The sequence below is a fragment of the Papaver somniferum genome, chromosome 3 (genome assembly GCF_003573695.1).
Source record: "Papaver somniferum cultivar HN1 chromosome 3, ASM357369v1, whole genome shotgun sequence".
In the NCBI taxonomy this organism is placed as follows: Eukaryota; Viridiplantae; Streptophyta; class Magnoliopsida; order Ranunculales; family Papaveraceae; genus Papaver; species Papaver somniferum.
The window spans coordinates 93,424,800-93,449,117 of NC_039360.1; the positions used below are offsets into that span (position 1 = coordinate 93,424,800).

General features: G+C 36.9%; 1 long non-coding RNA gene across 1 annotated transcript; it reads right to left on the minus strand.

Annotated features, from left to right (window-relative positions):
- Positions 1 to 8,184: 8,184 nt before the first annotated feature.
- LOC113361490 lies at positions 8,185 to 8,655 on the minus strand. The gene is made up of 3 exons (XR_003365144.1): positions 8,614 to 8,655; positions 8,418 to 8,506; positions 8,185 to 8,294 (listed from the first exon to the last, which is right to left on the minus strand). It is a non-coding gene; the product is annotated as an uncharacterized LOC113361490 (long non-coding RNA).
- Positions 8,656 to 24,318: the final 15,663 nt, after the last annotated feature.

Below are 24,318 nucleotides of genomic sequence, written 5' to 3' on the forward strand. Positions count from 1 at the left end.
GATGTTTGTGACTTATTTATCTTGCCTATCGGAGAACTCTCACGATCTCAAGCCAATCAATAGATTGTACTCGTACGATAGAAGATGCAAGATCAGATCACATAACTACGATAAAAGTAGTATCGGTCTGGTTTCACAATCCCAATGAAGGCTTTAAGTCGTTAACCTGGTTTTAGAGAAGAAAACCAAAGGTTAAAGGAGAATCGACTCTAGCGAGCGCACTAGTATCACACAGACGTATGGGGATTAGTTTTTCACAATGCTATATGTCTCCTTTATATATCCTTCAAATCAAGGTTTTTCCTTAGTTACAAAGCAATCCATATTCACCATTAGATGAAAACCTTATTTAGATTCAAGCTAATATTTCTCAACCGTTAGATCGAAAACTTAGCTTGTCACACACACTTGGGTAGACGTTTACTGGGTTTGAGAAAACCATGCCCAAACGTGTACGTGTATGTTGGTTCAACATAGTAACCCAAAAGGTTAACCATATGAGTATTTAATATTAACCTTGTTCTTCTTCAACATAACTAGTTAAAGAGTTGTTCAATTGCTATGAGATCTTATGTAACTACACAAGACACAATTGAAATAAAGATGATTCGATTCGATTGAATCGGCTCATGAACTTTATAGCCACGGTTTGCATAAAGCATTCCTTAGTAATTTAAGTTTCATGTTCAGGGCACATCTTTAGATCATAACCACAACAAGTTCGCGGACTTAAGACAACCGACAGAGTTTTCCAAACTCAGCAGAAAATCTCGGCAAAGAGACTTACGCCAGTTGGCGGACTAGGTTCGCGGACTGAGTTCGCGGACTTACACGCAAACGAGTTTTTGGAAAATCCCAGCAGAAATTCTTGGTACGAGAACTTCCGTCAATTCGCGGACTGAGTTCGCGGACTTGGAAAAGCCAATTCCTCCGGTATCTCTCAATCAACAAAGTTCGAAAACTTCGGATTAAGGAATACATGGTTATGTAATCTAAACTCTCATTCCAATTATTGAGACATTCTCAGAGGACGTTATATAGACGTTTTTCGCAGACCGTTTCACGTCAGAGCAATTCTCAAAGTAATTGAAACTTTCCATGACTTTCGTCACTAGGTGAAGATAAACTTGATCAAAGCGAAACGCTTTACCAGCACATGATTTCGAGATATAGATAGGCGGGATATACTCGGCTCGAAATATCAAATGTGTATGATCCAGTCTATATAGCATACGACTTTTGTCTCATAAGAAGTAGGAGATAGAAGAGATAGACTTTTGAGTGATAGATAAGTTCAAGTCTCCACATACCTTTTTGTTGATGAAGTTCCACGGTTCCTTGAGTAGATCTTCGCCGTTGTATGATGAATCTCCATGAAGTCCTTGAGCTCAATTACACTTTTCTATCCTAGTCCAAGACTTAGCTATGTAGGCCAGAAATCAAGACTCATAGTTTTGATCACTAACATTGACAAACATACTTGAGATAGCAACACATGCGAGATCGACCGAGCTATGCTCTAACAATTATGTTGATGTCTTATCTACAAAGTTTAATGGTTAACCAATAAACCTCGTATTGAATTCCTCAATACTATGTCTATCTAGAGTGTTCATGCTTCGCTGTTTTTTTTTCAATATGCACAACTTGAAACATACGTTAGGGAATGAAACAGTTCAAGTCAAATATCACTAACCTCAAGTGGAAGGATGATGTTGTGGTTGTAGCTCCGTACTTTTTCACTTCTTCAAGTCTTCGCAATATTTGTAATGTATCATATCCCAATACTTTCAAGCTAACCTATATGAAGTTGAATCTAGTACATTTAATCAAGCGACTCTTAGATGAGTTTTGGTTCACTAAAATATGACAACCAAACTTGACATACCAATGCTTGGTGCGTTCAACCGAGTTATGCTCTAACATTGATAAATATGACATTGGAGGTGCCAAGCATTGTACTTCTCCAGTTCCAGCCAACAACAAACTAACAACTACTTCAGGTACACATATGTTAGATCCTTCTACCTACAGATCTCTTGTTGGTGCACTACAATACTTAACCTGGACTACACCAGAGATCAGTTATGTTGTTAATCAGTTTTGTCAGCATATGAAAACGCCAACTTCTGAACACCTTATTGCTTTCAAGAGAATTTTACGCTCCATCAAAGGAACAATTGATTATGGCATTCTGTTCAGTAAAGGTCTCACTGTGTTCTTGGTTTTAGTGATGCTGACTGGGCTGGTGATCCTGATTCTATGAGAAGCACAGATGGGTATTGTATTTTCTTTGGTTCTAATCCTATCTCTTGGTCCAGCAAACGACAACCCATTTTTGCTCGTTCTTCCATTGAAGCTGAATTTCGCAGTTTAGCTAACTCAGCAGCTGAAGTTATTTGGATATGCAAACTTCTTCGAGATATTCACATATTTCTTCCAGCAGCTCCATTTCTTATTTGTGACAATATCAGTGCTATCTCATACTCCTCAAATCCTGTCTTACATGGTTTTGAAAACCGTACGATTCACGAGTTGAATCGTATGATTTGCTTCATTTCTTTACAAATCGAGTTGAATCGTGCACTAGAATCGTTTTGCTTCTGAATCATGTAGTCAACCTTGTTTGACTACGATTCTTGACTAAACTCTAAAATCAAAGGTGGATTTTCAAAAATGAAAGGGTTAAGGTTCGAACTCATGACCTCCTTAGGTCATAAGCGAGGCACCTGACCAATGTTCCACTTTGCTTTTTTTGACGTTTAGTGAACTTTAATTGTATATATTAGATCAAAGACCAAATTATTTTTTAAGGATATGAACTTAGTTATATACTCAGTATAATTCAATATTATTTACAAGAAAATATACGATCCGATAATCGACCATGAATCTTTGATTCACGATTCAATATACGATTTGATTCTTAAAAATGAGAAAACAATTCAAGTTACGATTCGCGATCTAAAAGCCTTGCTTTCTTCCATTCACGAATGAAGCATCTTGTTGTTGATTTTCACTTTGTCAGAGAATTATCTCAAGGTAAGGAGCTGAAGATTGCTTATATTTCTACCATTGTTCAGGTGGCTGATATCTTCACAAAGGGGTTTGCAGGTCCTCGCTTTGAGCTTCTGTGTGGCAAATTGTGTGTGCTGCCAAAGTCAGCCCTGCTCAATTTGAGGGGGCTAATAACAGTGAAAAGAACCATTAGCTGGCATCGCTTTATTAGCTGGCATTAGCCATTCCTATCTCTACACGTGGACTGTTCTAATAGGCTGAGCCCGATCTTCACACTGCCACACCTGAAGAATAAATATTTCTTGTTATTTCTTCTTAAGTTAACTTTACTCTCTGTAATAATTCATCAAACTGCAAATGTATTTCTATTCATAAAATTCCATCATTTCTTAGATCTACTAACAAGGTTCGGGGTTTCCAGTCGCACTTTTCATAATATTAACCTTTAGTTGATTATAACAGCAGCGAAATTCAACTGATCATAGTCTATATCAGGATTCAGATACCATCGGTTAAATGTCATCACAAATGCTGCTTAATAAACTGGTAAGAAGAAAACCCTTCAGCCATTCTGTCCCTTGGTGTTTCAAGTCCATGCCATTGCGTTTTTTATCATCTCCTCCACCTTCATCCCTCTTGGTTTATCTCCGCCTCTTTTCCTCCTCACTAGGTCCATCCCGTTACTGCTACTTTCCTCATGCATAACCCCACTCCATAAATATCCACCAAGAATCCTGCTACGGTTGGAAATCTAGCAACTGAAACAACCAAACTCGAACTTTCCATCTGCGATGAGTAATGAAACAAGGCATTGCTGGATGAGAAAGACGTGTTCCTCTGGACCCAATCCAACACCAACCCGTTACCTCAGCTTCTTTTCTAAATCTGGACTCGATTGTAACACTTTAGGTACTGGTTCATCAGTCATAAAACCCGTAAGCCGAATTCAAGTAGATGCGAAGTTAACCCTACAATCTCTTCCTTTTGTACAGAAATTATGCTACTGAAAGAAACGTTAACTGTGCCCTGAGTCTGAGTGCTACCATTTAGACCATCTTCTACAGTTTCTCACGTGTCTCTTCAGTGTCTATTCACCTCCAGCTGAAGGCACATGGACGGAGCTGCATGCGGACTGGTAGGACAATTGTCCCCCTAAAATTTCTGAAATTGCGGTATTAGGCTTAAAAGACTTGAGTTTTCACGCATTTGTGTCCTCTGATATAATAAAATTACTAAAACAATTCTATATTTTTTGAGTTTCACGTAAGATTCACAATTTACCTTCAAAAATATTAGTGATAAGCTTGGTCAATTTTAAAAAAAAAAACTTTGAAAGGACAAAATAAAAAGCATGGTGAATTATGGAGCCCATAAACTAACTAAAAGGGGAAGAGAACTTTGCTGTTTAGTCCACTAAACCCGATCCGGGTTAATGGCTAGTCTAGCGGGAAAACATATTTACTCGCTAGTCCAAAAACGTTTTGAAAAGAGTAAAATTACTCTACTAACCCTAACATATAATACTACGTATGTTACCACATATATTACTACATACTACATTTGTTACTAGTAACATATGTTACTAGTATAGTACTAGTATGTAGTATACTAGTATATTAGTATGTATTGCATACTAGTAGTATATGTTTCTACATATGTTATTAGTAACATTAATTTATGTTACTACATATTAATACTATTATGTTATGTATTGATACTACATATTGATATGTAGTATCAATATTTTTGTACTACATATAAATAAATACTGTTATGTTATGTTATGTATTGATACTACATATCAATATGTAATATTTACATATTGACACTACATATCAATATATAGTATCAATATTTATGTACTACATATAAATAAATACTGTTATGTTGTGTATTGATACTACATATTAACACTACATATCAATATGTAGTATCAATATGTTATGTACTACATATAAATAAATGTTATGTATACTACATATTAATATTGTTATGTTATACTAGTATACTACATATTACTACTAGTATACTACTTAGTATACTAGTAAACTAGTTACTACTAGTGTACTACATATTAATATTAGTACTACATATTACTACTAGTATACTAGTAAACTACTACATATATTACTACTAGTATAGTAAAGTAGTTACCTAATTTACTAGTAACATATTTTTGGTACTACTATTACACTACATATTAATATGTAGTATCACCGTACTGATACTACTTGTATATAGTAACATACTACAAGTAACATTTACATGTGTTGATACTAATTAGATCTGGAAGGGTGTTTTAGGCATTTAGAAAACACACTTTATAATCTTCACAAAGTTTTTGGACTAAGGAGTAAATAATCTAGTCCAAAAACATGTTTTTGGACTAGCGAGTAATGTTTTTCACGGGTGGACTAGCCATTAACTGGGTCATGAAAAACTGGATTAAACAGTAATTCCTACAAAGGGGAATGCATCCCTTACCGCAATATCTCCCGCACTAAATCCCATTAGAGCATCTCCAATAGCGGGTGTTAAAAATTCTACGTAGAGTTTCTTTTAAGACCCTTATTTCAGAGGATTTGCATATATAGTAAATATAAGATGATAGACACATTTTCATGTCTAATTTGTCTCGATTCTATATATTGATAGTGCTCATTTTTGTACTTATTATGGTGTTTTATGTGTGTGTAGGTATTTTTTGTCCAATAAACATTTTTGGAAAAATCGGCTCGAAAAGTTGTCGAAAAGCGCACCCGGAGGACACTTGCTATTCAGATTCTCACTATGGATAAGGGGTACCCGAATTACTAAGGGGCACCCTCAGGACACCCCAAATGCACCTGCTATCGGCACCCCTACTCTGGACAGGGGGCGACCTTTCTCTTCTCCAGATTTTTGGCGGGAAAAACTGAATTCAAATTCAGATTTTTGGCGGGAAAGACTGAATTCGTGTTTGTTGTGGATTGGGATTACCCTGTTTTGGTCAAACAGGGAAGGTATGAGTTGTAGAATCGAAAAAACAGGGTCAGAAATCGAGTTTATACAAAACAAAGGCTTGGAGTTTCACGGGACTTGTGAGATTTTATGGATCTGATTTAGAGTGATTTAACTGCATATTCGTGTTGGGATGGACTTCTTAGAGCATAACAGGGGATGTATGTTTATGAAATACGAAGGAATAGGGATGAATTCTTGGATTGAACAAAACAGAGGAGGAGCATTATTATCGGGAATTTTCTTGGTTCTATACATGGGGATTACATGCAGATAAGGGTAGAAGATCTTTTGTATATTTAATACCATCATTGCGAGATTCTTGGGCGTCAGATTTAATTTGTAAGACTCGTAGAGAAGATTCAGAAAAGGAAATATCCGAGACTTGCTGTGAAGGAAAGAGAGGGATTGAATCGAGTTATTTTTGGGTCTGTTGCCTATATATAGGTTGGTTGCAGGTCATAGAAGGGTTACGCATACTTTGGAGAAGTTTAGAAACATAACAGAGCTAAGAAAAATTAACAGAGAAGAATAGCCGAGTTGCAGTCGAGAGGAAGAAGAAGAACAGAGAACCGTCACCTTTTCTTTCAAACTGTAACAATTTGCCAACAACTATTACTGTTAGTATTTATTTGTAACACTGCTTTCTGTAACAGTGGGTTCTGTAACAATTAAATCTGTTACAAATACGCTGCTTCATACCTTCTTCTCTATTCAATCAACTTTTGAGCAACAAACATGTATTTTGAGCAAGTGATTAATATGAGAAGCTAAACCTCATTGCTGAGGCGATAGAGGAAGCTATTTTTCCAACAAGAAGTAGTATATTCTATTTCATCTATTTATTGCAATTATGATTATGATTATTTGCCTTGAGCTATAATTGAATATGATTTTTACTTGAGTGATTGTGATCTATTTTGATGAAGTATGCTTAGTTTATAGACTTTTGATGCTTCATACTTGATATTTACAATTATTGCTTTTGAAAATCTATTTGTTGCAATGTTTTAGAATCAAATTGAATGAGAAAATTGCATAAATATAAAGATTGGATTAAATCACTTTGAACTTGAAAAAATAGTGGAATCTTAGCCTCAGTTGTCTTTTAATATTGATATCAACTTTGTCAGTGTTTGCTATAATTATTAGTGAGTTTTGTATTTTAGTTTTAGAATTTAAGTCTATATTTTATCCTTCGCAAGTCTGATAATCGAACCACTTTTACCACTATCTATAAACCACATCAATTTTTGGCGCCGCCGATGCAGATTTGCTTTTAGGGTTTTAGACTTATTTTTCTTTTATTTTGTTAGGTTTTTATTATTTTTGTTCTTTTTTACGTTTTTGGGTATTTATCTTTTGTCTACAGGTTTTGGATCATAAAGAAAATTGAGCCAAGGAGTTTGATGATTTCGTAAAGACTGGATCTTAAATAGAATTGTCAAACGGGCAAGCTAGGGTCAACCCGGCCCTAGCTTGACAAGCCACGGACGGGTTAGGGTCAACCCTAGCCCTAGTACTGTTCATGTACAAGCCCAAAACCCCTACCCTAGCCCTAGACGGGTTGGCTCTGACGGGTTGCGGGTTGGCTGGTAAATTTGACTTTATTAATTTTGTGCTAAAAATATGAATACTGAAAACATATTACAGATTCCACAATACAACTAAAATATGATTGAAATGAACCAAACCAAAGTTGTGGAGTGGAATACATATAGACATAGTTACATACATATATAAAACCAAAAAAAAAAATACAAACTTCCACTTTTACTGCCTACCAGTTTACCACAGTATCACCTACTAAAAGTCTAAAACACTTCATCACTACACTAGTGAAGAGGAGATTATAATAACAACCAATTCCTGCACAAAAAGTATCATATTCATTAATAAGGAATTAAGGATATAGGATAGGTCCAGGATTGTGATTCATATAAGAATCCTCAAAGTGACAGTAACTATTATCTATGTTTGTCCTTTTATATACAAAAGTGGACAAACTGAAGTACTGAACCGAAGCTACCGTCTATAGTCTACTGAACTGACTTTGAAATCTTGAATCACAACCTAAACCCTCATATGCAGTCACATATACAATATATATCGTTAGTGTCTCCCTTCATATTTATACAAAAAATAGGAGACAGTGATAATATCATATGGAAGTCCAAAATATTTCCTAAATCAGTGCCCAAAAAATGTTCTTTTTCCATGTATCTTTGTAATTTTGTGTCTAGAAGTGTATCACTTCAAGATGCTCCAGTATGAATCTGTAATTTCCAGAAAAAGTATATCAAACAAAAGGATGTGTTAATGTAAATAAATAGAATTTTCATAATTACCCGCTTTATGTCGCTGAAGTACAGATACTAATTAGACGCATAAGAACTTACTGCCTCATTGTTGTTTGCTGGCTCAAATGCCAATACATCCTCACTAATATCATTATCTTTCACTTCCTCAACATCAGTTGATGCAGCTCCTACATATAATTGAAAATAAGTAATTATCAATCTCATATATATTGTTAAATAGACTTACAACTAATTTTAAATATTACTCAAGACACTTAGACTCTTATAGTCTTACCGATTCCATATATCCAATCACGAGTTGTTATCAATGCCTCGGCACTTTCAGGTGATAAGAAGCTGCGATATCTGTCAAGTACCCTTCCCCCAAGGCTAAATGCAGATTCCGAAGCAACAGTTGAAATAGGAATTGATAAAATATCGGTTGCCATTCTTGTAAGATTAGGGTATCGTAGTTCTTGGCTTCTCCAATACTTCAAGATGTCAAAATCAGTTGACATTGATCCTGATGACTCACTTAGATATTGTTCTAGTTCTGACTTGTCAGATTGTTGACCACCATTTTTTTTTGCCGCGGCAAATTCCTGCATCAAAAAACTTCAACAATTAACTACCAGTTCTATATGGACAGTTATAGAAATGTTCAAGCAGTTAAAACTTAAAGAAATATCACCTGCATAAAAGCACTTCCATTGCGTCCAGAATTCCCACCATTTACAGTACCCGAATTCTGAGTTTCATTGGTTGTCGAACCTCTTAAAGTTGACACCGTATGATACTCTTTATAGAGTGCCGCCATCCTTTTTCTAATAATATAAACTTCCTTCTTCATTTCACGCTCAACAGGATACACCTTTTCTAAAGTAAACTCTACAAATTCAAACTTCAATCGAGGGTCTAAAACGACTGCCATTGCCAATATTGGACTCAATTTTTTCCAATACTTGGCAAATTTTTCTTGCATTTTCTTCGCCATGTTTCTGATGAACTCAATGTCATTAGTTGTATCTTGATCTATACTTTAATCTGACAAACCCCATCAAAATAAAAATTAGAAGTAGGATACTTGTTTCTAGAGAATAGAGTCGTGAGGTCATAAAAGACCTTGAGAAAATTCGTGACCACTTTGATTTGCTCCCATTCTTCCCCATTAGGAGACTCTGCATAGTCAGGGTCCACCAACCTCAAATGAGTGAAGACTTTTTCATACGAAATACAACTTTGCAACATAAGATAAGTAGAATTCCATCTTGTCTTAACATCTTGTCGAACACCCATCTTTACTGACATTCCTAAATCGCTGACAGTATCCAAGAAATTTTGTTTTCTTCTTTGTGAACCTTTAAGGTACTTCACTGCTAACCTTATCTTGATTACTGCTGGATCAATCTCTGTCAGTCCATCTCTTACAATAAGATTTATTATGTGAGCACAACACCTTATATGGAAGTTTCTTTTCCCAGTATCCGACATAACATTCCTTGCAATGAATCGACTCTTCATTATCTTAACACATGAAGTATTTTATGCAGCGTTATCCAAAGTGATGCTGGTTACTTTTCCTTCAATTCCCCAATCATTTAACATCAGAAATAACTTATCTGAAATTGCTTGACCAGTATGGGGTGGTGGCAGTGGAGAAAAATTTAAAAGAAACTTATGCAATGCCCAATATTGATCAACAAAGTGTACTGTTAAACTTATGTATCCAGTGGTGTTGACGGAGGTCCACATGTCTGATGTTAGACATATTTTACCTGGAGCACATTGTAATTTCTTGCGAATAACTTCTTTTTGGAACTTATGCATTTTAAGAATATCAGACCTTGTAGTATTCCTTGATATGGTTTCAACATCGACATTCAGATAACTACATAACTCCCTAAATTCAGTCCATTCTACACAATTAAAGGGGAGATTTTTACCAATAATTAGTCTGCAACTAAATCCCGAAACTTTGATTGATCTATTTTGCGTGCACGAGTAGCCAGTTCTCCATTATTTGTAGATAACAGAAGTTGCCCCACATCTTGCATCTTCAGTCTAGGGCACTTCTTTAAATGCCTTGACATAGTTGATGTTCCTCCTTTCTGACTGTCATAAGCATATTCCTTCCTACAATGCTTGCACGTAGCCTTTTCTTTACCATCTTTGTCTCGTGACCAATCAAAATCATTCCATACTTTTGATGTAAATTTTCTTTTCTTTGAAGCATGCTCTTGACTTTTCATCGACTCTACTACTGTGATATCCTCTTCACTCATGACATCGTCATGGTCTTCTTCAACTGACATTTTAGGAAGCTACATAAAGAATTCAAAAATCAAAATTAGTAAGCCTTGAGCTACATCACAGGGGACTAGAGCTGTCAATAATTAAAATCCCAACAAGTACACATCCCAAATTGGAAAAGGAAAAGCCAACAAAAGTATGCTTTTTTACACTTTCATGTAAGCCAAAATAAAACATGTGCTTTCTGATTCTGACATGCTGCATATGGAGTTCATTTCCATTTTCAGAATCAGTAAACCTTTGTAATTCAAATAAATATTCACAAGCATAACGTAAGCAAGCTATGCATTATTAATTTATTATAGATTGACATTAAGAGATAGATTGACATTAAGAGACATGAGTTAACAATAAATGACACAAATTCGTGAAAAGGGGATTGGGGTTCTAAGAATCATTTCCACAAACACCTAACAGTACTTAAAACAAGTTATGCATTAAAAACTTAGAACTACTCACCTAGATTAGGAAAGTAGGAGTAAAATCATCGGCCAATTTTTCCTATTCTTCTTCAACGGTAGTCTAAAGAAAGCCCTAACCCCTGAAAATCAAACAGATAGTTGGAAAATTTAAAAAAAAAAAAAGATCATTAAAGTTAAAATTAAAGATCAAAATCTAATCTATAACTTAGAAGTGAAAAAACAACCTAAAGGATAAAACTTGGTTAGTTGATTACGAGTAAAGCCCTAACCCTAACCCCTGAAAATCAAACAGAATAACATATAGTTAGAAAATTAAAAAAAAAAAAATCATTATAATTAAACAGTAAACTTAAAGATCAAAGATTCAAAATCTAATCTAGAACTCAGAATAGTTTTAAGTTAGAAAAAGAGACGAACTCACGAACACGAATACGGAATACCTCTGCAGCTCTGCTCTGTCTCCACCCTCCAGTCCAGATCTAAAACTTAAGAGAAGTTTTCTGATTTCTCTTTCTTTGGAAAACTTAGATAAGAATGAGAAGTACCCGGTTACCTGGGTATCAGGTAAATTACTACCGATACCTCCGATTCTAGGTTACTATAATAATTTAACGGGTTGGCTGGTAACCCGCGGGTTAGACCTAGCCCGGCTTGTTTTTTATTAGGGTCAGATATAACAGACCTAGCCCGTCCCGTTTAGGAAACAAGCCCAGCCGAGCCGGGTTGAAACAAGCCGGGCTAGGGTCAACCCGCGGTCCGGGTTACTAATTGACAGCTCTAATCTTAAAGCATAAAGACTTGGAGCGAAAGATTAAAGCGAAAAGAACGGAAAAGAAGACAGTTTCTTTTAGTTACTTTATTTCTTAAGGTTTTGTTTATTTTTCCTTATTATAAAAAAAAAACTGTATTAGGTTTTATTATTTTTGTAAATTTTCTTTTCTTTTTGGACACTTTGGACTTTAAACTTTGGGACATTATTTTTAAACCCCTACGGAAGGGTAGTTTAAATATAAACTGTGTGCAGAGAAGGATGGCGATTATGATATCGCCTCGGCCCCTCGGGTTCGTACATGACATAGGAGTCGTGGCCCGAGTCGACTACAACCGATTCATCCCCCGTCTGGAACGGGAGGTAAGATTCTAAACACCCGTGAATCTCCTGTCAGCGGGTTTACTGTATTCCTTTGGTTGCATATATGCTGAGGACTTGAAAACGGCTGCTTTAATTTCCTAGTAAAGGGGAAGGACTGGCCATACAAGATAAGGGTTCAAATTTCATCACCGTTCTCTAACGAAACCAAACGCGAACCTAAGCCTAAAATTTTGACTAGAACGAGACCTATAGGGTAACGAGCTTAATAGGAAAGTTGTTCGAAAAATATTGGTTACTCTTTTGAGCATACTTCGAAGTTCATGATGGTTTCTGTGAGTTGAATGCGTGACTGTGCCTCCTTGTAATACCGGTGAGGCCTTGGGTATCAAATCTCCATCGAGCTTCCCTCGCCTCTATTCAACTTACTTTGACTCGGATTGAGTCAAGAGGGGTTTTCTCAGATTGTAAAGAGTTCCTTTTCGAAAGAATAGAAGATGGTACAGAAACAATCTAAGTGGAGCCATCATGCTTTTTGTTTGCTAGAAATCAATAGGTTTGATTTGGTTGAGTCAACCTTGTTGTGTGATTGCATAGAATTCTCCACCTTATTCTTTTGCATGCCTGAACGTAAAAGAGACGCCCTAGGTAGATTTGTTAAAGAGAAACCTAATAGTTCTAAGCGTCTCGATTACCTCAATTTAGAAAGCCCGATCCTTGAAAATTCCGTTTTTGAACGTCCGTTTGAGGAGAAAATCCCTGATATTCCGATAGTGCCAGAAATGGCAACTTTGAAAGCTTTGTTGAACCCTACTAGGACTACTCGTCCCTCGTGTATCAGATTATCTGAAAATGAAGCAAATTATGAACTTAAGCCTGGAACCTTACAGTTGCTCCCAATATTTTTAGGGAAAGAAAATGAAAACCCCTATTTCCATGTTAGCGACTTTGAGGAAATTTGTAGTACCCTAAAAATTAGAAACCTTGATGATGATGCTTTGAAACTCAGGTTATTCCCCTTTTTCTTGAAAGATAAAGCCAAATCGTGGCTATATAGTTTGGCTTACGGATCAATTGAAACATATGAACAACTTACATCTGCCTTTTTGAACAAGTTTTTCCCTAGGCACAAAACATCGTCTATTAGGACGCAAATCTGCACATTTTCTCAACAGGAGGGAAAATCCTTGTATAGGTATTTGGAAAGGTTCAATGATCTATTATCCCAATGTCCTCATCATGGTTTAGAAAAGGTTAGGTTAGTTCAGATCCTTTATGAGGGTTTAGATTATCCCACTACAACCACAGTAGAATCTATGTGTACGGGTGGGTTTGAAAACCAAACAGTTGATGATGCGATGACATATTTGCATGAAATCACCGAAAAGACCCAACAATGGGAAAGTAATAGGGGACCCCAGAAAACAATTCTTCTAGGCAGAGGAAACATTAATAGGGTAGAAGGAAACTTTGAATCAGATGCCAAAATTGCTGCTATAGCGAAAAGGTTAGAAGCTTTAGAACTGGGTCACACTAGTGGTAGATTAGAGCCTTTTTGGGAAGGCCAGAATAATGAAGAGCAAGCCAATGCTCTCTATAATAACACTAGATTCGATAACCGTCAGAAGTTTGACCCATATTCAGAAACCTATATTCCTGGTTGGAGAAACCATCCGAACCTTTCGTGGTCTAAAGGCCAGAGTTAAGGTCAGTTTAGTAATTCTAATGCTCCCCCGAGTTTTGGTTCAGATAAGAACCCTTTAGGTCAGTTTCAGAACTCTTGAGAGAATAAAATGACGAGCTTAGAGGAATCTCTTAGTATATTAAGAAAGAGCCAGGATATGTTAGCACAGAGCCAGGACATGTTAGTAAAGAACCAAGTTAGTTTTCAATAGGAAACCAAGCAGAACTTTCAAACTAATGCTCATACTCTTGCTAAGTTAGAACTTCAAGTCGGCCAAATAGCTAAGACCTTAAGTGAGAGAGATAACGGAATGTTCCCTAGTCAGACTAATCTCAATCCTAGAGGAGTTCATGAAGTAGGTGCAAAACCATCGAATCAATTGAATGCTGTTAGAACCCTTAGGAGTGGCAGAGTAGTAGACAATCAGGTAACCATGCCCGATAATGAACGTATTGTAGTTCACCACTCAGGATCTCATCCTTCAGGACCACTAGCTGAGGGGACTGATAAAATTTCCGATGACGCCAACTCGGTTCCTGAGAGGTATGATTCTGTGCCTAGAGCCCCATTTCCCCAGCTATTAGTACTAACAAAGAAGGAATCGAACTTAATGACATATTGGAGGTTTTTAAGCAAGTTACCATAAACCTTCCTTTATTAGATGCAATTAGGCAAATTCCTGCTTATGCCAAGTTCCTCAAGGATATGTGTACGCGAAAGCGAAAACTTAGCGTCCATAAGAAAGCTTTCTTAGCTAGTCACGTAAGTTCAATCATTCAGAACACCACAACTCCAAAGTACAAAGACCCAGGTTCCCCTACCATTGCTTGTACAATAGGTAAACACCGGGTAGAAAAATCTTTACTTGACTTAGGAGCCAGTGTGAACTTACTGCCGTACCATGTGTACTTACAACTAGGACTTGGTGAAATGAAACCTACTCAGATGACATTGCAGTTAGCTGATAGGTCTGTTAAAATTCCTCGAGGTGTTATTGAGGATGTTCTCATTGAGGTCGACAAGTTTATTTATCCAGTAGATTTCGTGGTCTTAGATACCCAACCTGTCCCTGACCCAGAGAACCAGATACCTGTGATTTTAGGTCGCCCATTTTTAGCTACGTCTAATGCGATCATTAACTGTCGAAATGGTGTGATGAATTTATCTTTGGTAATATGACTATGGAATGAACATTTTTAATGTCAGTAAGCTACCTTATGAGCTAGATGACACGTGTGTCGAAGAGGTGAACATGATAGAAGCCTTAGTTCAGGAGTCATTACCAAACATCTTGTCTGAAGACCCATTAGAAAATTGTCTATCCCATTTTGGTTTAGACTTTGACGACGATAGCACTATTGAACAGGTGAATGCTCTATTAGATTCTACCCCTGTGTTAGACACTGATAGATGGAAAGCTAGGTTCGAACCATTACCAGTTTCTGAGAATACCTAATTCCTTCTTAGAAGAGCCCCTAAGTTGGACCTTAAACCACTACCAGATACCTGAAGTATGTGTTTTAGGACCATCTGAGACTTTACCTGTGATAGTAGCTTCCGATTTGGATAGTGATCAGGAAAGTAGGCTAGTAAAAGTTCTTCAAGACAATAAGGAAGCTTTAGGGTGGACTATAGCAGACATTAAGGGTATAAGTCCTACCGTTTGTATGCATCAGATTCATTTAGAGAAGACTCCAAACCTTCTAGGGAGATGCAACGTCGGCTGAACCCTAACATGAAAGAGGTAGTTCGAAAAGAGGTGCTTAAGTTGTTAGATGCGGGTATTATCTACCCAATTTCAGACAGTAAGTGGGTCAGCCCCGTTCAGGTTGTTCCCAAGAAATCAGGTATCACTGTAGTCCAGAATGATAAATGAGTTAATCCCAACCCGAGTGACCACGGGATGGCGTGTCTGTATTGACTATAGAAAATTGAACAAGGTCACAAGGAAGGATCACTTTCCCCTTCCTTTTATCGACCAAATGCTAGAGAGATTAGCTGGATATAGTTATTATTGCTTTCTAGATGGCTTTTCCGGATATAATCAGATCGTTATTGCCCCAGAAGACCAAGAGAAAACCACTTTTACCTGTCCCTTTGGTACCTTTGCGTATAGACGCATGCCTTTTGGGCTTTGTAATGCCCCTGCGACTTTTAGCGTTGTATGATGAGCATATTTTCTGATATGGTAGAACGGTTTTTAGAGGTCTTTATGGATGATTTTTCAGTGTTTGGTTCATCTTTTGATGAGTGCTTGCATCATTTGACATTAGTGTTGACTAGGTGTAAGGAAAAAATTTAGTGCTTAATTGGGAAAAATGTCATTTCATGGTTAAATCAGGAATTGTGTTAGGGCACATTGTTTCTTCAAAGGGTATAGAGGTAGATAAAGCCAAAGTTGACCTTATTAAGACTTTAGGTCCCAAAAACCGTAAAAGACATTAGGTCATTCTTAGGACATGCAGGTTTTTACCGTCGATTCATTAAGGATTTTAGCTTGATTTCTAGACCTCTTTGCAATTTACTTGCAAAAGAGTTAAGTTTGTCTTTGATGATGCTTGTTTAGAGCTTTCGAGAAGCTTAAACTTTACTCACTACCGCTCCCATAGTCCAGGCACCTAACTGGAACCTACCCTTTGAGATTATGTGTGATGCTTCAGATTATGCTATAGGCGTCGTGTTAGGTCAGCGTGTTGACAAATTACTTCATGTGATTTACTATGCTAGCAAAACTCTGAATGATGCCCAGTTGAACTATACAACTACCGAGAAGGAACTGTTAGCCATCGTGTTTGCCTTGGATAAGTTTAGATCCTACCTATTAGGTTCTAAGATCGTAATCTATACTGATCATGCTGCTTTGAAATACCTTTTGTCTAAGAAGGATACCAAACCTAGATTGATTAGGTGGATCCTATTGTTACAAGAATTTTCTCCAGACATTAGAGACAAAAAGGGTGCTGAAAATGTAGTAGCAGACCACTTATCTAGGCTAGTTGTTAGTTCCCCTAGTGATTCCCTTCCTATAAGGGATAGCTTTCCTGATGAACAATTGTTCTCTGTTTCCCAATCACCTTGGTATGCAAATATAGTGAATTATCTTGTTACTGGTCGAACCCCTCAACATTGGGGTAAACAAGATCGTTCTAGGTTTTTAGCCGAGGTTAAGCATTTCTTTTGGGACGATCCTTATTTGTTTAAGTATTGTCCAGACCAGATTATTAGGAGATGTGTACCTGAGAGTGACCAGTCCAGTATTCTTTCCTTTTGTCATGAACATGCTTGTGGGGGTCATTTTAGTGCTAAGAAGACTTCTGCTAAGATATTGCAGTGTGGATTTTACTGGCCTTCATTGTTTAAGGACCCCCATAGTCATTGTGTGTCTTGTGATCGTTGCCAGAGGTTAGGGATCATTTCCCGTAGAAATATGATGCCTTTGAACCCTATTTTAGTGATTGAGGTTTTGATGTGTGGGGCATTGATTTTATGGGTCAATTTCCTAATTTTTTGGGTTATCTTTACATACTTGTCGCTGTAGACTATGTGTCTAAGTGGGTTGAGGCGGTTCCGTGTAAAAAAAAATGACCATAGGGTCGTAATTAAGTTTTTGAAAGAGAATATACTTACACGTTTTGGTACACCGCGAGCTATAATTAGTGATGGGGGTTCACACTTTTGTAATAGACCGTTTGCTCTGTTAGTGAAACAATATGGTATTACCCACAAAGTAGCTACCCCATATCACCCACAGACTAGTGGTCAGGTAGAGGTTTCCAATAGGGAAATTAAGCGTATTTTAGAGAAAACAGTTAATCCCAATAGGAAAGACTGGTCGTCGAGGCTTACTGATGCCTTATGGGATTACCGTACTGCGTTTAAGACACCCATTGGAATGTCACCCTACCGTTTGGTATTTGGCAAGGCATGTCACTTGCCTGTTGAGTAAGAGAATAGAGCCTATTGGGCTATTAAACAATTAAACTTTTCACTTGACAAGGCAGGAGCTCACAGAAAGCTCCAGCTCAATGAGTTGGAAGAGATTCGTAGAGATGCATACGATAGTGCTAAGGAGTATAAGAACAAAATGAAACTTGTGCATGACACTCGTTTACGGAAGTCATTTTCTCTAGGTCAAAAAGTTCTTCTGTATGACCCTCGTTTGCATCTATTCCCCGGGAAACTGCGCTCTCGGTGGACCGGTCCTTTTGTGGTCCGTACTGTTTTTCCTCATGGCGCTATTGAGATTGCGACATCATATGGTACTAGTTCTTCAAAGGTTAACGGTCAGAGATTGAAACCCTTTTTAGAGCCTTTTCCTACAGGTGATGTTGAGGAGGTCCCTCTGGAGGACCCTGTTTACCCTTGATTGACCATCGAGGCGATTTGTATGTTGTATACTATTTTTGTCAGTTTTTGGTTTCACTTCACCCAGGTACTATCTTTCCGAACTCTCTCTTTACTATTTCCTCATGTTACTTATATTTTTGGTACTGTTCTTTCATTCGAAACATTGAGGACAATGTTAGATTTAAGTTTGGGGGTGGGGTAGAAACTTTTTGTTTTAATAAATACACTCCAGAGCCTAGAAATTTATGCATATTAAGGATAGCACTAACCAACCTAAGTGGATGGAAGCATTTTGGTTGTAGGAGTTGAGGAACCAATCTGATTAGATAGAAACATCTAGAAGAGTCTATTCATAAAAGCACAGAGCTCAGGTGTTAGAAATAACATGATAGTTTCACCATATCTCGTTGAGTCCTTTTCACTTCTATTTTTATTTTATTTTGTTTTGTTTTTAAACTATGTTACTCTAAGTGATTAGGTGGGGCTCACGATTAAATTTGTTACCAATGCTAGGGTGAATTATAGTGATTGAGATACCTAAAAAAAGTTGAAAAAAAAAGTGAAAAAAAAAAATTGAGACCAGACCATTTGACCAAAAGGAATAAATTCAATAAAGTCGAGCACTGGTACCCTTGTATATGCCAGTTGTGTTGACCTAGAGTTAGGTTATCGACCACTGGTTCTCTTGTATATGCCAGTGTGTTGATATTAGGCAGACTAGTACCTCAATCCATTAGGATAGGTTCATTTTTGCGGAGGCCTTCAGACAGATATGGGAAACACCGTTCACTTAGTAAACATCAAAACCATCTACGTTTTTCTATATCCATCTCTTAATCTATCCATGTGATTGGTTTGACTCCGAATATTGATGTCCATAGTGCAACTATCAGAGTAGAGCTCTGTCACTTTATATGAATTTTAGTATGCTTGAGGGCAAACTCGTGTACAACAATTGGAATTTCGCATCAGGATATTTCTTCCTGTAGTCAATAAGTATGCCAACCAAGGAGATTCTTTAGTGCTTTCCAAGGTTCTGCGTAGATAGCTAGGGTCTGGAGTATAAAGGTTTTGTGGGTATCCCTCTGGTAAGCCATCCCGAGACTATAACTCGGCCACTAGGGCCACCTAGGGGTTTAAAGGCTTATTTCATACGCTAAATGCAATCGACGATGCTTGCGTCAGTGAGTTAGGATTTTATTTTTCAATTTTATCTTTGCTCGAGGACTAGCAAATAATAGGTTTGGGAGTATTTGATAGACACATTTTCGTGTCTAATTTGTCTCGATTCTATATATTGATAGTGCTCATTTTTGTACTTATTATGGTGTTTTATGTGTGTGTAGGTATTTTTGTCCAATAAATTTTTTTGGAAAAATCGGCTCGAAAAGTTGTCGAAAAGCGCACCCGGAGGGCACTTGCTACTCGGACTCTCACTATGGATAAGGGGTACCCGAATTACTAAGGGGCACCCTCAGGACACCCCAAATGCACCTGCTATCGGCACCCCTACTCTGGACAGGGGGCGACCTTTCTCTTCTCCAGATTTTTGGCGGGAAAAACTGAATTCAAATTCAGTTTTGCAGCGGAACATTCTGGCGAGATTCTGATCGAGTTTTAGGCTGAATTTGTGTTTGTTGTGGATTGGGATTACCCTGTTTTGGTCAAACAGGGAAGGTATGAGCTGTAGAATCGAAAAAACAGGGTCAGAAATCGAGTTTATACAAAACAAAGGCTTGGAGTTTCACCGGACTTGTGAGATTTTATGGATCTGATTTAGAGTGATTCAACTGCATATTCGTGTTGGGATGGACTTCTTAGAGCATAACAGGGGATGTATGTTTATGAAATACGAAGGAATAGGGATGAATTCTTGGATTGAACAAAACAGAGGAGGAGCATTATTATCGGGAATTTTCTTGGTTCTGTACATGGGGATTACATGCAGATAAGGGTAGAAGATCTTCTGTATATTTAATGCCATCATTGGGAGATTCTTGGGCGTCAGATTTAATTTGTAAGACTCGTAGAGAAGATTCAGAAAAGGAAATATCCGAGACTTGCTGTGAAGGAAAGAGAGGGATTGAATCGAGTTATTTTTGGGTCTGTTGCCTATATATAGGTTGGTTGCAGGTCATATAAGGGTTACGCATACTTTGGGGAAGTTTAGAAACATAACAGAGCTAAAAAAAATTCACAGAGAAGAATAGCCGAGTTGCAGTCGAGAGGAAGAAGAAGAACCGAGAACCGTCACCTTTTCTTTCAAACTGTAACAATTTTCCAACAACTATTACTGTTAGTATTTATTTGTAACACTGCTTTCTGTAACAGTGGGTTCTGTAACAATTAAATCTGTTACAAACACGCTGCTTCATACCTTCTTCTCTATTTAATCAACTTTTGAGCAACAAACATGTATTTTGAGCAAGTGATTAATATGAGGAGCTAAACCCCATTGCTGAGGCGATAGAGGAAGCTATTTTTCCAACAAGAAGTGGTATATTCTATTTCATCTATTTATTGCAATTATGATTATGATTATTTGCCTTGAGCTATAATTGAATATGATTTTTACTTGAGTGATCGTGATCTATTTTGATGAAGTATGCTTAGTTTATAGACTTTTGATGCTTCATATTTGATATTTACAATTATTGCTTTTGAAAATCTATTTGTTGCAATGTTTTAGAATCAAATTGAATGAGAAAATTGCATAAATGTAAAGATTGGATTAAATCACTTTGAACTTGAAAAAATAGTGGAATCTTAGCATCAGTTGTCTTTTAATATTGATATCAACTTTGTCAGTGTTTGCTATAATTATTAGTGAGTTTTGTATTTTAGTTTTAGAATTTAAGTCTATATTTTATCCTTCGCAAGTCTGATAATCGAACCACTTTTACCACTATCTATAAACCACATCATGAGACCCTATGACTTCGAAGACCCTTTATGTCATTATGAACTCACCAATAACATAAAGCATTGATGTTTCTTATGCTAATAAATAATCACCTGGAATTTGATGCCATGAAGTGAAACTCTAAAATGAGGCAGTTTGCATAGAAAATACATATTTAGCATACTACGAACAACAAAGACTTACTTGGATCAGGGTGAGTGTTATTAAGGGATTCTCATACCTTCACAAGTTTCAGGCACATCAGTGAAGGGTGCCTATAATTCTTATGCTTGTTAACATTTGAAGCTATTTTGTGAGAAATGATTTGCTCGAACGGGAGAAAGAAAGTAAAAAAAAAATAGAATCCATATCTTAAAGAGTGATTAAATATATCATATATTCAAGTTTGTTTTTGTTTTGATCGATCAAATAGGAAATTCATTGAAAAGGGGTACAAGGTACTTATGAGGGGTACCTCAACCTGATGAACACAATCCAGAATAATAAGAAAAGGGAACCGAAAAGGGGACAAACCAAAATAAAAACGAACCAAGATCATGAAGGCCGGAATAAAGAGTCCCAAAGTGCTATCACCATATTCGCCGTTAAACCTAACATCCTTATGTTCGACTCATCCCAAAAGAAAGTTTTTAATTTAACATTTCTAATGAGGCTTATAAATTTTTTCTTTTTGTTTTCGAAGACCCTTGCATTTTGGTCATTCCATATACACCACCGTATTGCAACCGAGATATTGTTCCATATTCTATTAAATCTTTCATCTCCCCAATTAAACTTCCAAGATTTCAGTGTTGTGTTGACATTCGAATCATAAGTCCACTGAAAATGACGTCCTTCAACAAAGTAATCTCATACTCTTCGGGTCCTCCAACAATCATCAAAATAAAGTGCGAGCTAGTTTCATCATTTTCCTCGTAAAAACAACGATCACTTGAAACATCCATGCTTCTTCTTATAAATTTATCTTCTGTCATTACCTTATCATGAGAAAGAAGCCAAAGAAAGATACTTATTTTTCAAGGATATTCACGACTCCAAATAACATTGATTGGAAATGTCGGCTCCTTCACCGTATAGTGACCATGTTCATTTCCAACACAAATTCGACTATCCAATACACCTTTTTGAATGAAGATGGAAGAGAAAAGATTTGATGTTGTAATAACTTTATTTGATATGATTTGTGGGGTATCTTTGTCTTGACATATACCACAATCCCTAGCTTTATACATATTAGTCACCACAAACTCTTTGGTCCTTGAAGCTTCATATGCGAAAGAAAACATACCACATAATCTTCCAACACTTAGCCATAATTCTTCCTAAAATTTAGTTTCCTTTGCGTGCGCCAGTTTTGAATCTAATATTCTTGCGAAGTATAACCTATATTTAAGTTTTATACTTGAATTATTAGTTAAATACAATCTTCTTATTAAATCTTGCTAATAAGACTGGTGATCGCTGTCGTATGCGTCAAAAATAATTCACTTTTTCACTCAACTAAATTTAAATGAAGTATGTGGTAAGAAAGAGTTCGTTCCCACAGAGAGGCTTTTGTTGTTATAAAATTTCAGTTTCTTAGTAACCAAGGTAGGGGATTTTTGTTTTATCTAAGCAATAAAAGTAATTGAAAGCAATAAAATAATTGTGATAATCAATAGAAGAAAATATTGGTCACGGGATAGTATCATTCACAAACATGTATTTTCATCAATGACTAGAATTGATATTTTAATCTCTCATTTATCAAAAATCCTAGGATAGCTTGATCGCAAGAGTATCCCGTTTATTTCCCGATTTTATCACAAACAACATTAAAAGATGCTATTGTGAAATCTACCTAGAAAGCAACCTAAAGTGTAAAAGCACAATTAAGTTTAACTTCCTAAGGGCAATAAGTTCTATGAAATAAGACTAATCAATGCAAACAAACGTGTAAAAGCACTAATTCATTTTAACAAAGGTTATGATTCATATGCAATTAAAGAGATGTATCACTACAAGTAATAATGGAACTATGCATACTTAGAATCAGGGATAAACAACTATTTCGTATTGAAAACCCTAATCTAGCAATAGAGATGAATGTAAATCGGATTGATTCCGGACTCAACCAAACAAACAATCAAATCATATGACAATATTAATAATGAATCATAAACAATAAAGTATTGAGACAAAACTAATTCATTGAATCAAATAACATGTTGGAAATCAACTTTATCCCATAACCAATAATATGTGTTTAGCTACTTATAGCTTTTGAGTTCATCATAATCATAATCACAAATAAATTGAAGAAGATGAAAAATAAACGAAAGCAAACCCTAATAGAATCGCCGCTCTCCTAAGTTCCAAGTAGAAAAAATACGTTTTTTCAAAGGAAGTAGAAAACTTTCCTTTTTGTAGCTCTTCTTAGGTCAAGTCTTCAAAAGCCCATCACCAAGAAGTCCACCAAGCCCATGTGTGTGAAGAACCCATGTAAAAATCTTGCCAAAAGTGGTCGCCAGAAAACTGGTGAAAGTGCCGGAAGTTGGCCGGAAAAATCGCCGGAAAAGAGCTCAGGTGACCGGCAAGTCAAACCGGTCACCGGTCAACTCGGTCAAGCTTAGTGAGTCACACCGAGTCAACCAGGTTAAGTGAGTCAGGTCTGAGTAGGCAGCTGACTGGTCTTGGCCAAAGGCCTGAGCTGTTGAGCTTTACACAGGCCATAACTTCTTGTTGCACAATGATGGTGAATGACTAATCTTCTGCTGCTCCATCCTGCAGTTCTGAGTGCATAACTTCACAGATGCAGTTCTCTTGCAGCTCCATCCAATTCAGGTCTCTGTAACAGCATTCATTCCTTGCTCTTCACAGCCTTGCCAACACTTCCCTTTGCAGTGCATTCATCACAGCTCCATAACCTGCAGCATAAGCTCTACCGCAAGCAACTAGCTACACAAACCCATTCTCGTAATCACTCATAGCAACCTCATTCCTCAAAACAACATCCACTATCACAGACTGCTTCACCAGCAAATGTACATGACTAGTTTCAACTGAAACTCAATCTGTTCATCATCTTGTTTTCAGTTCATATACCCTACAGCAGCAGCTCAGCTCCTTTATTATCAATCTCCTCCCAATCGATTGCACTTACACCTGATTCAACTACCCTGTAGCTTCAAACTCCACTGCATTTGCCGTGTCTTCCTCTGCCATTTCTGCATACAATTCTGCAA